Raw genomic sequence first — 17,051 nt, forward strand, 5'->3', positions numbered from 1 at the left:
AGAACATAAATGTTGGCGTTAAGACAGTGTCATGATTTTTATAATGATATTTTTCGACAACAGTAAAGACACAGAACGTTGAATTGTACACAACCAAAGGAAGACGTCCCTAGTTCATTGACATAAGAAACATTTCCATTCTTAAAGCATTTATATTTGTTGATGTAAGGATAAAATTAGTGTGATGTGAGGTCGCTTGAAACACGTGAATTTGGCCACTACCCTGTATTTTAAGTCCAGAGTCCATTCCCGGTGGACTAGAGACCTGTGTGTGGGAGGCTAAGGTAGCATAGTACCAGACACAGCTGGCAGAGCACCTGGGAGCCAGGGACAGCTGTCCTCAAAAGGCTGGAGGAGGAGGAGAAAGCGCAAAGTGGAAGAGTATGCACTGTTGTATATTGCATATGTGGTATATGGTATGTTCGGTAAAAATGGGCAAGAAGTTTGAACTAACACTTCACAAAAAAGAAAATCCAGCTAGCCAATAAACAAAAAGGTATCAGCAAATGTGGACACAGAGCATTGGCATTGTGGATCAGAACCTCAATAGATGCCTTTACTCTCTACCAGCGTTGCTACAATGTAGCCGTTATTGTTAAACCAAAGTGGTTTAACTCAAGTGGGAACCACTTGCTAGTAGCATTAATCCCGGGCTCATCTCTCCCTAGAGCTGAGCTTGGGCACTCAACTTCCTGTAGACAATGAGAAAGAATAATCTGAGCCACACTGTAAATTCTGAATTTCCACTAATAGCAAAGTAGACTTTTAAATAGGATGCATTCATATGGAAATACCATATTACGTTCATATAGTAAATTCGCTCGGGATGAAACCTATAAATTGAACAGTAGGAATATATGGTGCGTCACAAATTAACCTCAGCAGTGAGCAAGATGCACCAACCTGACAGTAAGGGCAAGACTTCTGGAAGGGTCCAGAAAGCACGCGTCTTAGGGGAGGAGAGGTGGGTGACTGGGGGTGGGGGCAGGCTGCCGGTTGGCTTGCATGGGTGTTCTTAATGTAAAAATTCACGAAGCTACACATTAAGATGAGCCCTGAAAGTATTTACACCCACTACAAAACACTTAAAAACAAGTCGTTGGCAATGGTAAGTTCCGGCTTTGTTTAAAAATACACCCCACTTCTCCCTTGAAAAGGGCACTCTTAATAGGGCGAGAGTTTTATAATACAGTAATGCACTGGGAAAATACTTTCAGTACTTTCCAGCGTTTCTCCTTAGGCATCTAGGAATTAAGGTTTCCCTCACCAAAAAATATGTTAGGATAATCCAACTGAGACATTCCCGTGTCTGTTTGGATTCTTTGGTAGGAGTCGTTTGTTTATTGAAACACTTAAGGCTTCGGTTTGGGTTTAAGTGGTTTGTTCTGGAGAGAACACATTAGCCTTTTAAGAAGGAGGAACTTTCATTCTGATTATTTTAAGTTGTGATTCCGGACGCTCCATTCTCTCAATGCTGGTTAGGAGAAGGCGTTCGATTCTGCGTTGGAATTGCGCGTCCACGGATGGTTATTAAGCCCGGGGCGGATGCCAGTCCAAGCCGGCCTGCTGGGAAGGGGGTACAGGTTGCTTCTTCAAAGGAAGCAAAGTGTATGTAGCTGGGCTGACTTCACTGGAACATTCTAGATGAGAATAAAGATCTGCCTGTCTTTGTCCAGATACCTCCAACGTAGCTTAAAATCTTCCTGAGACAAGTTGGAGAAACCGAGAACAAGGCAGGGAACCACATATTCACCTGGTTCCGGGGTTCGGAGTGGCCCTAGATCCTTCTAGTAAGTATCGCTCCCAGGCCGGGGACCGCGCAGCACCCCGGCGCCCCTGGTGGAGCGGGAGGGCGGGGAGGGCGGCGGGGTGGGGCGGGGCGCGGTGACAGCCGAGCAGGGCCCGCCCCGGCTTCCCACCCGCGGCCGCCAGGGAACTCGCCCAGCCCCGCGTTCCGCTCGCTGCCGCCGCCCGCGCTCGCGCCGCCCCGCATCCCGGTAAGACCCCCCAGCCCGGCAGCCCTAGGTCCCCCTCGACCTCGCGGGGCTCCCTGCCGCCGCGCCGGGGCACAGCCATATCTGGGCAAAATATTCAGCTGTCGCTGCCGCCGAGAAGGGACTGAGCACGGTTCCCTCTATAAATAGCCGCCGCCTCGGGTGGCCTTCGGGGCTCGGGGTCCGGTTCCCCAGCCTGATGATCCGGTTGCTGGCGCTAAGCGTCCCCGCAGCCTGACGCGCGCGACCCTAGTCAGGGCGCCTGGAGCTCTAGACCTGGTCGCCTAGGGACCTTGGGAGCGGCCGGCGGTGCCTCCCTTGGACATCGGCACATTGCGAGCTGGTCTCGAGCCCTCCTGGGAGTCTGGGGAGGCAGGGGGTCCACGCTTGGGGGACGCTGGGTCCGCAGAGCACCGATCTGGCCGGCGCCGGAAAAGTTTCCCAAACTGCTGGAACTAGCGAGGTTTAAAGCACAAGCTACACTTGTGTTGCGCGCAGCCAGGTAGGACAAGAAAGAGCCTAGAGGCAGGAGGCCACCGGCTGTCTCCAACTCGGAGGGTGGCGTAGGAAATCCTTCTTTCTTCTCTGGGTCTCGTTTTCCCATTTGTAAGGTGAAGTTAGGGTCCTTCAAGGGGATGGTACCTGAGGCCACGAGAGCGGCCAGGCGTGCTCTAAACTGCCCACACTCCCTCGCACCCGTTCCTTCAGTTTCTGGGTAAGGATGTTGGGGACGAAGCTGCAGAAGCCAGAGACTTTGGTGGCTCTTGGAACTAGTGGCCTAGGACCCACTGGGGCCCTCGGAATAGCTTGGGAAGTGTGCCTGGGGTGCTTTGGGGCATCTTTGGACTGAGTCGCTAGCAGCACCTCTGCAAACTAACAAGTGAGCAAATAAACTGGGCTGACAGTTCAGTTCCCTATGTGGCACCTGTAATACACCCATAACCACGAAGCTCCCCAGCTCTCTGCTTAGTTACGTCTCTCTCTCATCCCGGGGCTCACCTTCCCTATGAGATTCCTGAAGACCTGGCCACAAACAGAGCCAGATCCTAAACGCAGATTCTGGCTTCTTTCTTAGTCGGGGGTCCCTCCCACAGGGTTGATCTGTCTCCCTAGGTCCCACTGTTGCCCGAGTAAGGGCTTTGAAGCCCTTTGCTCAAGGTCATGCAAACTCCTACTGCAGTCAGTCTGCCTTTCCTATCTAGTACCGACCTTTTCCCGGCAGGTCTGGGGACTCTCGGAGCCCCTCTTTTGTGATCTGCTAATACCTGGGACTTTCCCAGGCTGGAATGATAGTGTGACGTGTCTAGTAACAGATGCTGAAGAACGTTCAGTTTTCTCTAAAAGTATCTCTGGGCTTCAGCAGATAAATGAGTTAAAGGGGAATCAAGCCCAATAGGAAGGTTCCCACTGACTTCAAACCTCACAACAAACAGGGTGCCTGTCACTCTGGCATCTTATCTCTCTAATGAGCTAGCCTCACAGTCCACAGTTTAGACAGCCATTGGCCCTTGGATGCCTCACATCCTAAGTGGGAAGTTAGAGCCTTCTAAAAATAGCCCAGCCCACCTTATCAGAGTCTCACACCTTCTCCCTCTTCTCAGGCAGGGCTCTTTGCTGTAGCTTAACTACAGAACACAGAGACTAGGTGGGGTCAGCTCTAAGCAATAAAGGGGGATGGTCTGGAGTTCAGGTCCCTAGCTCCTGCCCCGGCTCTGTCACCCACTCAGTGCGACCTTGAGAAATGACCTTAGTGGACAGGATGGTCTTTAGTGGCGCAGGAGTACAGAGGGCTGGAAGTCTTCCCGGAAGCCCTCTAGCTGGAGAAAAAGGAAATGCAGGGGAGATCTGGGGCACCAAATCTGGGATGAGGACCCCAGGAGTCTAGGTGTGTGTGTGTGGGGGGGGGCGCTGCAGTTTTGCAAGAGCTTAGTGGAGAGGTGGGCACACAGTTAACTACAAGGGATAGAATGCTGAGAAGTAGGGAGACTTCATCAGAATTAGAAGTGGGCATTGGGAGCTTGGTTGCAGCAAGGCAGAGAGCATTAAAAACTAGGATCGGCTGGAGACCCAGCTTGTCCCCTCAGTTTCCCCACTATATACAACAGGGCTAACAATACAGGACACTTCATTCAAGCTGTGATAGGAATTGATGATGGGCAAGCCCTGAGCTTACTTAGACCCTGCCTGGTACCTTTCGAGGATGTGGTTAGGGAGGCAGAGGCTGGAGCTGAAGTAGAGACCATTCCCAACTCTCTCAAAGCTTAGATGAGAAAGGCAGTTGGAGCTGGGCCAGAGGGCAGCCCTCTGTGTTTATGAGATGGCCAGCATAAGTGGTAGAGGCAAATAGAGGGGCGACCACAGGGTATAAGGGAACTTAAGAGGTGTACCCATGGCAGGATTGAGCTCCCTCCTTAAGGACATGCCACATGTTAACAGCTTTGCAAGTGGCTTTCAACCCTCCAGACTTTGCTGAGCAAAACTAAAGGGGGTGAGGTCTGGGGAGGGGGGTAAAATGAAGCAGGCCCTGGTCTGGGCCCCCGTGTCCCCTGGCTGACTCAGTATCTGTGAGCCGTGAAGGGTAAGCTGACCCTGCTCTGGGGGCCTCATGACCTTGGCTTGCTAACTTCTGAGATGATGTCATCTATTGATGACTTCGCTGAGCCCAGTCATATGGCTTCTTCCGGACAGTGTTTTGATTTTTCAGTCTTACTAATGGGCCAGCCCAGGCTGCCAACATTTCTAATGAGGCCAGCTCACTTTCCCTTAAAGCCAGAATACCAGCTAGATCAATTATTTGGCTGCTAAGAGTCATTATCAGTTTAAAGCCAGGGGCCTGTTTCCTGGGATTAACGGGAGTTCACTCTCACAGCGCTGGGGGTTGTCTCTCTTTCCGTTTGTTTTGTGAAATCTTCTGGTTTATTATGATGGCAACAGCCTCTCCGTTGCTCTCCGTGATAATGAAAGAATGAGCTCATTGGAATCAGCCTAGGACATGGTCTGGAGTCTCCTGGGCTGAGGCACTGGTTCCTTGTCTGATGGAAATGCTAAACGAACTCCAGCATTTCACTTGTGCCTTCTGTCATGTCCTTTACTGAAGATGAGCTTTGGGGATAAGCTCAATGTCACAGTGCCTGAGAAGGTGGGAAGAAGGGGAGAAGGCAGGTCCCACCCCTATGCCCTCTTTCCCAGGCTCTCTTTCCCAGGCTGCCTTTTACTCTGAGTTATTAGAGTAGCACCACAGAGCTGTTGTTAGAGATGTCTGTAATGGACGGTGGCAGTAACCATTGGACATTTCCTCCAGTGCGCAGGCAAGCCAAAGAAAGCAGAGACGCCTCTTGGCCTCACTCTGACTTCATGGACTCACCTTTCTGCTCGGCCTTTCAACGCAGCTGCTTTTAAATTCCTGTGGGCTCTCACCCCACCCCCTTCCATTTCTGTTAGCCCCAGGCCCCTGCATACTGGACAAAACCAGTAAAGGTTCCCAAAGATGTCTCAACCCCAGCGGACCTAGCCTTGGTCTCTCCTGTCGATCTTCTTGTGTTCTCATCTTGGTCACCAAAGCCATGGTCCTCCCTTCCACATGGCCATTCAGTCAGTCCTACCTTCCTTTACAGCTCCTATCCAGTCAAAGGTCCACATTCATCACTGTAGTCAAGGACTTAGGCATCTCTCCTCCAGGCTATTGTCAGAGTTTCTTTAAAAAGGGATTGTGCTGCTGTTCAAAGAGCTTCCCAAAGCAGAGCTATGGCCTTTTCAATGTTCTTTTTGGGAATTCCCCATTTCCTAGTAAAGATCTGAGATTTCTTAGCATCTCATAGGATCTGGTCTCACGGTACTTTGAAATCCCTGCTAGGTCTGTCCCCAAATTCTTTAAACCTTTTCAATGGTCAAGTGTGTTTCCCTGCCTTTGCCTCAATACTCCCGCTGCTTGGGACACTGCTCTCCCAGTCCCTTGGTGTCTCAAACTAGGCCCCTCTGCTGCCTCTCTGACTGAGCAGACAGGAAGCTGTTGGAGGTCAGGGTTAGTAGCTCCTATATATGTGTAGTGGGGTCTAGATCACTGCTCAATGCTTGCTGCAGCACAAGTTCTAATAAATGGTTGACAGAGGAATTAATGGGTGAACGACTAAGGCATTGCAATAAGCATACAGGACACAGCACCCAGTGTTTACGTGTTTTCCCATCCAGCAGGCAATCAGCTCCATGGGTCAGGAAGCAGACTTGGCCTGCTTCCTGTCAAGTCCCCAGCCCCTGTCAGCCCTGCCACGCTGAACAGCTGATGACATCAATCATGTCATTTGAAACTCACAATGATCCTGTGAAGGAGAGACAGCAGGTGCCATACCTGTGTTTTATAATTAGACAGTGGACCCCAGCTGGAATCAAGGTATATATTTCAGAATCCTGAAATGCTGACCAGGGTTATAAATTCGAGGAACAAGGGTCTTCACATTCTATGTTGACGATTCTCTCTTTACTGGGCATCTCAACTATGTGGAACCTTTCTGTAAATATGCAGATTCTAGCCCAATAGGTACAAGATAGTGCTCAATAGTGTGAATTTCCAAAGAGTACTTTACTTTTAGTAAGCTGGTCTATGCCGTCAGTAATAAGCCTAATTGCTGCGAACATTTCTTATAGCCTCAATAAAGTGATGCTGGCCTTCATCCCACTCATACCGACATGCACTTTTTCCCAATGCTGACTCTAAGACAGTGCTGTCTAAAATCCACAGAGGAATGCCTTTGCACCCTGGCTCCAAGTCAAGGGCTCTCTCTGGTCAGCATACCATTTACAAGTTTGGTTTCTATGAGCTTTGGGTCAGTGTTGAGGTGGGAACCAGAGAGGGCTGAAATGCTGAGATATCAGACAGGGGTGTGCAGATTGAAAAGTGATAGGGAGGGAGACACAAAGAGAGACTTCCCCTGTGCAAACTCAGGTAGATTCCAGAACTCTGGATGTCGGTGCTGTGTGCATTTGTGTGTGAGCTTTGTGAATCAAGTTCTGCTTGCTTACTTAAAAGTGTCTGAGATGGCTCAAAATAAGCCTAGAGGGGCAAGGAGACAAAGAAAGACAGACATTCTTAAAGATGTCTTGACTCTGGAAGTCTGATTAGTGCTATGGACCCTTACTATAGGAAAATGAATATATTCATCCATATGGTGGTTCACATAGCATTTAGGACAGTGCAGAGACTTCTGAAGCCCATTCAGCAGCATGAATGCCCAACACAGGAAAGAGTGCCATGTGAGGGACCGAGCTGGAGATGGCAACTGTTGGCAGCCGAGGAGGTGAGAGTAGCCTCTTCAGATGTGACTCAAGGAAGGGCATGGGTCTTTCTAGAAACCAAAAAGCTTCATAAGCCCTGGTTCTCAGCATGTTGTCATGACAACACACCACCAAGCATCTTGTAAAAGCCACACATTATCAGCAGTTTAAGAAGCTTACTGCAGTGGCTAAGAACTTGGACTCTGGAGAGCAGCTCCTTGGCTTCCTAGCTCACGTCTAACAATCACAGACTGTGTAATCTCAGGTAACTTTCACCCCGTCTGTGTCTTGGTTTCCTCATCTCTAAAGTGGGATGTTGTCAGGATTAAATCACATACATGTAATATAGCAGGGTAGTGGTTGTGGTGGTGCACAACTTTAATCCCTGCATGGGGAGGCAGAGGGGGGAGGATCTCTGAGTTTGAGGCCAACCTGGTCTACAGAGGGAGTTCCAGGACAGACAGAGCTATGCAAAGAGACCCGGTCTTGAAAAACAAAAGACAGCAAAGAAGTCAGCTATATATAAAATGTTAAGGGCAACACCTGAGACACGGTCGCTGCTAAGGAATTGTGACTGCCACGCTATGGGAGACCGTGCACAGCAGGGATGGTAAGTACAGCCTGATGGCTTGCTGCATCTAAGCCTCAGCTCCATGACCTTGCTCAGCATGCTGTCCTAGTGTACCCTCCCTAGCTATGCCACCCAGACCACCAGGATGGTACCTTCCTTGGGAACAGGGTCTTTGCAAGTGCGGTTAGTTAAAGTGAGGTTACACCAGATAGAGTGGTCCTAAGGCCAATGTCTGCTGTCCTTATAAGGAGCCACATGGCAAGGTGGTGGACACTGGGAAAAGCAGTGACAGACCAAAGACTGCCCACAGTACCACAGTGAAGGGAGAGTCAGGGGCAACCTGCACCCTGCCCACCCCCAGCCTCTCCTAGCAGGAACCAACCTCACTGGTAAACCTTGATGTAGGATGTCTGCCCTCCGAACTGGGTCAGAATTGATCCTTTGTTGTGGCAGCCCTTACAGAATTGGGTTACTTCAGAATTGGGTTACTTGGGATACTTTCTGCATCCAAGTCTCTCTGTCTGTAAAATGGGTATAATAAAGTACCTGCCTCAGCATTAGCAAGAATGCAGGAGATAAGCCACACAGGGAGCTTGGTGTGACAGGCACTGCTGTGCACTGAGTCGTGAGGCAGGATGCCGCTGGTAAAGTGCTTGCCTAGCATTCTCTGGGCTCTGAGCTTCATCTCCAACCCCAAACCGATGGAAGAAGGGACACTACTCTGTACCTGGCTCAGGCTTGTCATCTCAGCTACTGGAGAAGCTGAGGCAGGAAAATTACAAGTTCAAAACCTTCCTGGGCAACAGCAACATGAGTTCAGAGCCCTATCCCAAAATAAACTCAACAGTAGCTTGGAAAGATGGTTTGCAGATCAGAGTGTTTGCTGCTATTTCAAAGTACTCAAGTTTGGTTCCCAGTATGGACATTGGGCGGTTCACAACCACGGTAACTCCAGCTCCAGGGGATCCCCACCTCCCTCTCCTGGCTTCTGTGGGAACTGGGGCGTACACACACACACACACACACACACACACACACACACACACACAGAGAAACAGACACATGTTGTCACCTCCTCCTCCTCCTCTTCCTCCTCCTCCTCCTCCTCCTCCTCCTCCTCCTCCTCTTTCCTTTACTGTGACAAGCTATGGTGATATGAGGCAATGACAACAGCCTTGGTAGGATGTCATTGGTGTTCCATTGCATTTCAATACAACTTATTTACCCAGAGTCCTGTTTGTGATGAGCTCTCGTGGCATTTGCAGGATAGGCCTGTGGATTATAACTAGGCAGTCTGTACATAAATCTTTGTAAAATTCCACGAGTCGGTGCCTGGAAATGGAACTGCTGTCAAAGGCTGTGACGCACTGACAGCAGGACTTACCTGGCTTTGGAAGACCCCTGACAATGTCTCCTCCTATCCATGAGGGTGCTACCACCCCTTTGGTCATTCCCATGGGTGGTTCTTAGGTTTTTGGCCCTGTCTGTCTACGGGTGAGCCCTGATCAGTGTGGGGTTTCGTCATCTATACAGCTGTTGATGAACCATCATTCCATCTTATGAAACTGCCTATTCCTTCCCTAGTCAAATATTTTTTCCCCCCTGGGCTGTTCTATTTTTGTTGTTTGTTGCTGTAAGAACTCTTTGGTGAGCAAATTAGCCTTGTGTTCAAGGCATGGTGGATCTATTCCACACACACCCCCATTTGACCCTTCAAAAAAAGCATAAAATGTGCTCCATATTTTATATGGCTCTACTGTCAGTGAATGCCCACCGTGAGGCCAGGTGGCCACAGGAGGAGCCCAGGGCTTCTCCTCAAGTTCATGTGCATTTCTCAGAGACACATAGCCATCAGATTCAACAGGCACACCCCACACTGGTTCTTACGTACCCCAGGGTGGCCTTGAACTTGCTATGCGTCTAAGGATGACTTGGAACTTCTGATCCTCCTTCTGAGTGCTGGGATTACAGATGTGAGTGTGACACCACTCTGTGTTTATGACATGCTGGGGATAAAACCAAGGCTTTGGACATGCTAGGCAAATGACCAGCTGAGCCTCATCCCAGCCTGTTGCCTGTCTTCCTGCAACATTCTCTCTCTCCCCTCTCTTCTCTCTGCCTCTCTCTGCCTCTGCTTCTCTCTCTCTCTCTCTCTCTCTCTCTCTCTCTCTCTCTCTCTCTCTCTCTCTCTCTCTCTCTGGTCAGAGCCAAGGCAGCCAGAACCAGGGAAGCTGTACAATGACAAAAAAGGAGGCACTCCAGGGGAACTCTGCTAACATTGCAATGATCAGAGAGATGTAAAATGAGATTTTGTGTGTGTGTGTATGTTTCTTTCTCTCTGTTTTTGCACATATGTGTGTACATCTTTCTGTGTGTACCTTTCTTTCTGTGTGTGCACATGTGTGTATACCTCTTTCTCTGTGTGCATGTGTGTGTAGCTTTCTCTGTCTCTGTGTATGTGTGTGTATCTGTTCCTTTCTTTGTGTGCATGCACATATGTGTGTACCTCTCTCTGTGTGTACCTTTCTCTGTGTGCATGTACCTTTCTCTGTCTGTCTCTCTGTCTCTGTCTTGCTCTGTCTTTCTCTGTCTCTCTCTCTGTCTCTGTCTCTCTCTCTGTCTCTGTCTCTCTCTGTCTCTGTCTCTGTCTCTCTCTGTCTCTCTCTCTCTGTGTGTGTGTGTGTGTGTGTGTTTGCCTTTCTGATTTAAACCACCTAGCAGCTTTGGCTGTGTGGACCCTTGAAGCCCAGTGTGCTCTGGGCTGAGATCTGCAGCAGCTGCAGAGAGTGACAGGCAAGCCCTGTATTTAGCATCCCTGTTGGTTTAGAAGGTGCTTTCCCACATGACTAACAGAAGGAGCTCAACCCAAGAAAAAGAAAGCACATGAGACAGAAGACAAGACTCTCATGGTGACTGAGTCTCCTTCAGTCATTGCTGCAAACACATCTTTCACAACAGAACCAGACTGCAAAGGGCATCTGACTGTATCATCTCCACAGTAGCCCTGGGAACCGTGATGTCAGCCACCTCTAGAGCTGTCACCTCTGCTCATGTGCCTGCAGTGACGGGTGCTCCTGACGTCATGGGTCAGCCCAGTGACTTCTTGGGCATCATTTAGTCTTGAGGTGTTCCTTGTGTTGATCAGAGATCCATGCATTGGTGACCTAAGTAAAATCTTGGCCTCTTCACTCTGGAAAGCTATCAGGCCATGCTGTTTTCTCTTCGATAGTTGGCAAAGTGCCAACTGTGCCTAAGGAATGCCATCTGAGGCTGTCCCTAAGGAATGGCATCGGAGGCTGTCCCATGACCTTGCTCCTCCTGGTCCATTGGCTGTTCTACACATGACGCCATCCTATGTTTTCTGGACTCAGTGACTCACGAGAGAAGATTTAATGTAGAGGTTACCTGCATGGCCAATGGGCTTTTAAATATGTATTTTAGTGTGTGTGTGTGTGTGTGTGCACACGCGCGCGTGCGCAGGCGCGAGCATGTGCCTGTGAGTGCTAGCTCACGTATCCAAGGAGGCCAGAATGCAGGGTAGATCCCCTGGAACTGAAGTTCCAGTCCTGAGCCATCTAACGTGGATGCTGGGACCCAAACTCAAGTTTCTTGGAGTCACAGTGAGTTCCCTTAACAGCTGTACTATCTCTACAGCCCCACAGTGGGCCTTTAGAGTGTGCTTGGTAGCACCAGCCACCAGAGAAGTGCACAGTGAGATGTTACTGCCACCCCTCCCGAATGCCTAAACCGATATGTACCAGCAATGACATGTTAGCAAGGATCTGGACCAAAGGGAAGACTCGTGCATTGCTGGTGGGGATGGAGAACTGCATAATCACTTCAGAAAATCGCATCTATTGTAGTCCGGCTGCATCTGTTGAGACTCAACTCCATACCCAGCTAGCCAAAAAAGTAAGTGGTTCTCTCTCCCTGAAGACATATTCACGGCACCAGTGGTAATCCCCAAGCAATGGGGGGTGGGGGACAAAAAACAAATGAGGCATTCTTTAAGAATAAATCAATCTATCGTGGTGTGCTTTGCATAGCGGAATACCACACAACACTGAAGAGAACAAACTGTTACTACAGGCAACAACACTGATGAGCTCATAAATAGGAGGCTTCGTTTGAAAGAAACCAGTTCTGGGACTGAGGAGATGAGTCAGTTGATAAAGCACTTGCTTTGCAAACAGGAGGACTGAGTTTGATCACCAGAACCCAAGTGTGGTGGTGTGCTCTTGTGCTCTTAGAGGTGCAAGCAATCAAATGCCTGGGGCTCACCGGCCAACCAGCCTAGCTCACTTGGCAAGTTCCAAGTCAGTGGTGACCCTGTCTCACTGCACCAGTGCACAGTGCTGTGAAATGACACCTGAGGCCCCACACATGCACACCATGCATGCCTGCATATTGGTGGACATGCACACACACACAAAAAAAGAAACCAAACCCGAGAACCTTTCCACTGCATATTTCAATGTATGTGACATTCAAAACACAGCCGTGGCTAGTTGGAAGTTTTGAAGGTCTGAAGAGTATTGCTACGTTTTAGGGAGTCTGAGCAAGGTTGTGGAATAAACCTTCCGTGTGAGAGGACAGCTCGGTGTTTACATACTTGTATATGTTTGGGGAGATTCAGCGAGTTCTACATGTAAGACTTGTACTGTATTGCATGTAACCCGTGCCTTGATGAAAAACAAACAACAACAAAAAAACACTTTCCCGCTGACATAATGGTGGCTCAGGCTTCTCCGTCCCAGAGCTGAGATGTCACCACCCTTGTCTGGGTCACTCTACTCTTACTAATGTGGCTGAGCCTTCATCCTGGTCTGGGGTTTAGCTCCCGACACTGCTGACTTTTGTTGGGTGCATGGTCACTGGAGAGCCCCTCATCCTCCTCCTGGTGCTCAGCCATCATTATCCGGGGCTGGCAGAGTTGGATGTTGAGCCTCTCAGGAGGTGGAGGGAGGAGAAATAAAGATGCCATCTGAGCTGCGGCATCGCAATCTGATGTCCCCATCAAGAAACAATACGCGTCATGTTCTTACTCTGCACGGGACTTGCTGGTCTCAGGTGCTCGGTGCTGCGTAGCTGAGGCTGCCAGCTAGCCCGAGCCAGGGCAGGGCCAATCCATATTCTCTTCTCTAAGGGACGACCGGATATCAGGCTTCATCCATTAAGGTCTGATGGCTTAATCCATCAGTCTCCCCCCCCCCCACAAGGGTGGTGGATAAAGAACTGCCCCATGTGTCCTCAGCCCAGGGACCTCTATGTGAGTCTCATCCTCGCTTTTAGTTACCTCTCCCGAAAAGCCCAGAATGTCCTGCATGTGATAAGTGATCTGTTACTGCTCATCCTGGAGTTGGGCTCCGGATACCAAGGAGTGCAGCCATTGGCTCAGGGGCATACTGGACAACTGCAACTCAAGTTAGAACCTGTAACCAAGCCCTTGACTCCTGACCCAGTGTACCTTTCTGTCACAGCACAATGGCCCCTAATAGACCAGGAGGGTTGCGATGGGTTAGTAGTTACCAGGGAGGAAAATGGCCATCATCACAAGTGGGAAAAAGCCAAGCTTATCCTAGGACCTTCAGGGTATGTGGTCTGGAAAGGGGAATGGGCGTGGGTGCTATACACTTCCCCACGCACAGAAGCCCGCTCTGCAAAGACCTTGTGTTTGGTCAAATGCTGTACGGTCACCATCCAGAGATTTTTAATCCTTTTGTCATTGAACTTGTGTGTGTGTGTGTGTGTGTGTGTGTGTGTGTGTGTGTGTGTGTGTGTCCATGCACTTGTGTGCATGAGCATATTGGAAGCCTGAGGTCAGCTTCAGGTCTTGTTTCTCAGGAGCCCTCCACCTTGATTTTGAGACAGGGTCTCTCACTGAAACATGGAATTTGCCCATTATATTAGCCTGGCTGTCTGGCCAACAGCCCCAAGGATCCATTTGTCTTCACATCCCAAACCTAGGGCTGCCAGTGACTCTACCTTACCTGGCCTTTTATATAAAAATGTTGAACATCAGACTCAGGTCCTCACGCCTGCGTGGCAGACACCGTTGGCTAGGGCGTCTCTTCCGCCCACTGGACTTATATTTTTACATTCAGCTAGAACCTCAGCTCTCATGGATCCACCTCCCTCCTTTCAGCTTCTGGGGGGATTCTTGGAATCTAACTTCCCCATCCTTGCAACACATCCCCAGCCTCTGTCATCCTGTCCAGACACCCCCTCCAGGGGAACCCCCCTGTCCACCCCAGTGCATTCAGCTAGGAATGCTGAAGGAAAAAAAATTCTACTTCACCACCATTAGCCCCCAGCATCTTGGCCCAGCCAAGTAGTAAAATACCCATAAGGAATGGTCCATTGCGTGGCAAGCTGTGGGTCAAGACAGTAGGAGCCTAGAGGAGGGTGTGGGACAGAGAATTATGTTGTTACACTGGCCAAAGGGACTGACCCCCCTCCCCTGCTCCACTAGAACAATGTATCAGCGCTATGTGTGACAGGAGAGGGCACTTAGAGGCCCTCTGAGTTGAAGAACAAGAGTGCTAGTGTTGGTTATGGTCTAACCCAGAGAAACAAGGACAGATCAAGAGAGAAAATGAAAAACATCAGTACCTTTATTGAGACTTTTTTCCTACCCTTAAAAAATGATTTATTTTATTTTTAATTCTCTCTTTCTCTCTCTCTCTCTCTCTCTCTCTCTCTCTCTCTCTCTCTCTCTCTCTCTCCCTCTCTTTCTCTCTCTTTCTCTCTCTTTCTCTCTCTCTCTCTCTCTTTCTCTCTCTCTCTCTCTCTCTCTTTCTCTCTCTCTCTCTGTGTGTGTGTGGGTGTGGGTGTGGTGAGTATGTGCACATGTGTGCAGGTATCCACAAAGACCAGAAGAGGATATTGGATCCCGTAGAACTGAAGGTGGCTGTGAGCCTCCGGAGGCAAGTGCTTGGAAAGGAACTCAGGTTTTATACAAGTGAAGTATGTGTCCTAACTGCTGAGCCATCTCTCCAGCCCTCTTTCCTGCCTTTCAAAGGGCCCTATGGTTTTACCCCACAATGAATCCATTACATTTTGCAGGTGGTTGTTTTTAACACGGTTCTATTGCTGTGAAGAGATGCCACGCCCATGGCAACTTTTATAAAAGGAAAGCCTTTGCTTTCTCAGAGTCAGTCCCTGAACATCACAGCAGGGAGCATGAAGGCTGGAGTGTCACTGGAGTAAAAGCTGAGAGCTACATCAGGACCCATAAAACTTCAAGGCTCACCCCCCAGTGACACACTTCCTCCAACCAAGCCACACCTTCTTTTTTTTTTCTTTTTCTTCTTCTTCTTTTTTTCTTTTTCTTCTTGTAATCCTTTTTAACCGTTCCACTCCCTGCTGACTAAGCATTCAAGTATATGAGCCCAGGGGGCCATTTTTATTCAAACCATTCCAGCAGTTGTGTGAGTTCCTTGGTTCACTGCTGTAACAAATCACAAGACAAAGGCAGCTTAAGGAAAGTCTGGGTTCTCCAGGCTTAAGGCTTGAAGGTATTGTGGTCTGTCCTCATCCGGATGGAGAAGCCATGGAGGAGCAGGAGGCAGATGTCACCTTGTGTTTGCAGTCAGGAAGCAGGGAGAGATGGATGCTGACGCTTAGCTCACCCTCTCCTTCTTATACCAGACCTACGTGTAGGGTGGCTCCTCCAACCTCAATTCACCTAGTCTAGAAAGTCCCTCCCAGACATAGCCAGAGCTTTCTCTAGGTGGTCCTAGATCCTGTCAAGGTGACTGTCAGGATCAGCCATGACAACAGTCCTGCTTAGGAGACTCTAGACTCTAGCAACATCAATGGTGGGTGGAACTGGGCTGCTTCGGGGGGCGGGGGGGGGAGGCAGAACTCCTTCAAATTCCTTCAAATGTGAGAACTTCACCTACTTCCTGCTTCTTCCCCTTTTCTGTCTGGATAGGTCACGAGTGACCACACCCCTAGGGACAGGAAACTCATGCCTAAGGGTGGTGGTTTCTTGTTTTGTTTTTTATTTTTTGGTTTTTCGAGACGGGGTTTCTCTGTATAGCCCTGGCTGTTCTGGAACTCACTCTGTAGACCACGCTGGCCTCGAACTCAGAAATCCACCTGCCTCTGCCTCCCAAGTGCTGGGATTAGAGGTGTGTGCCACCACCGCCTGGCAGGGTGGTGGTTTCTTAGATGCCACAGAGGTCTTTGTAGAGTGGAGAAGTGGCTATTGTCAGAATCCTCCTCTCATTTTATGACCTTGAACTTGTCCCCAAACATTCATTACCTTGTCTGCCCCCCCCACACACACACACACTCCACTGAGTGCTGGTTGACTTTCTTCTCTAGCCAGCCCACTGACCAGAGGTGGGACTCACTGTGCACTGTTTCCATGGGGCTCTGTCCCTTGATGACAACCCACCAGCAGCTGCTGTGTTCATCCTCTGAGCCTGGCTGGGGCTGAGCACTGAGAAGAGATGTCAAATGAGACCATGCCCCTCTCTGGCCCTGCCTGGGATGCAATGTCTTCTGTTCGTCTCGGGGGTTGGGGGAAAGTAGCATTTATTACATAACTTCCCTCCCCAGGTTGTACATTTGGAAGGTCTCAGGGACACCATGTCTTCATGACATCACACCCTAGCTCTGCCTCAATGGGGAGCTATTAGAAATAATTAGAGGCTTACTGGCTGCCGGAGAATGGTTTTCATAGGTGTCTGGATGTGGCCTGAGAAAGGAAAACAGGCAGAGGGATGGGCCAAGCTCTTGGGATGACACAGATATTAAAGGGTAAAGGCCCTGAGAAGAGAAAGGAGGACAGATATATGAATGGTTGAAGACACAGGATTCCAGTTACACAGAGACAATAGTGTCTGGTTCCACCCTTGTGAGCTACAAAGTGTAGCCAAAATCTCAGGCCAGGCAGGGCACCTGAGAGCAGTCACGAACCGGCAGGAGCAGGGCAGAGGGAAGAGAGGGCTAGCATTATGTTGCCAAGTTTCGGCTGTGGTGGATGAAAGCATTCCAGAGGTGGATGGTGGTGACGGCTGCATGAGAAAGCACCAGATTGTCCTGAGTGCCTTAGAACTGGATATTTCAAAATGGAGAAGGGCTGGGGTGTGGCTCATTGCAAGGAGGGTGTACCTAGCAAGCATGGAGCCCTAGGTGCCATCTTCCAAAAAAGTGAAGATTTCATGTCATGTGTATTTTTTACCACAATGTAAAGAGATGAGTGTCAG

General features: G+C 49.5%; 1 protein-coding gene across 2 annotated transcripts in view; it reads left to right on the forward strand.

Annotated features, from left to right (window-relative positions):
* Positions 1-1,890: 1,890 nt before the first annotated feature.
* The window catches only part of Tmod1 (tropomodulin 1), a 79,605-nt gene continuing 64,444 nt past the window's right edge, over positions 1,891-17,051 (forward strand). Inside the window, exon 1 of one of the 2 annotated variants that reach the window (XM_031377313.1) lies at positions 1,891-1,997. The gene's annotated coding sequence lies outside the window, so the exon portion shown is untranslated. Of the gene's footprint in view, positions 1,998-6,360; positions 6,382-17,051 lie in introns of those variants that run through there. The other variant, XM_031377314.1, reaches the window with a different exon arrangement.

This window comes from Mastomys coucha, unplaced genomic scaffold, assembly GCF_008632895.1.
Source record: "Mastomys coucha isolate ucsf_1 unplaced genomic scaffold, UCSF_Mcou_1 pScaffold18, whole genome shotgun sequence".
Classification (NCBI taxonomy): Eukaryota; Metazoa; Chordata; class Mammalia; order Rodentia; family Muridae; genus Mastomys; species Mastomys coucha.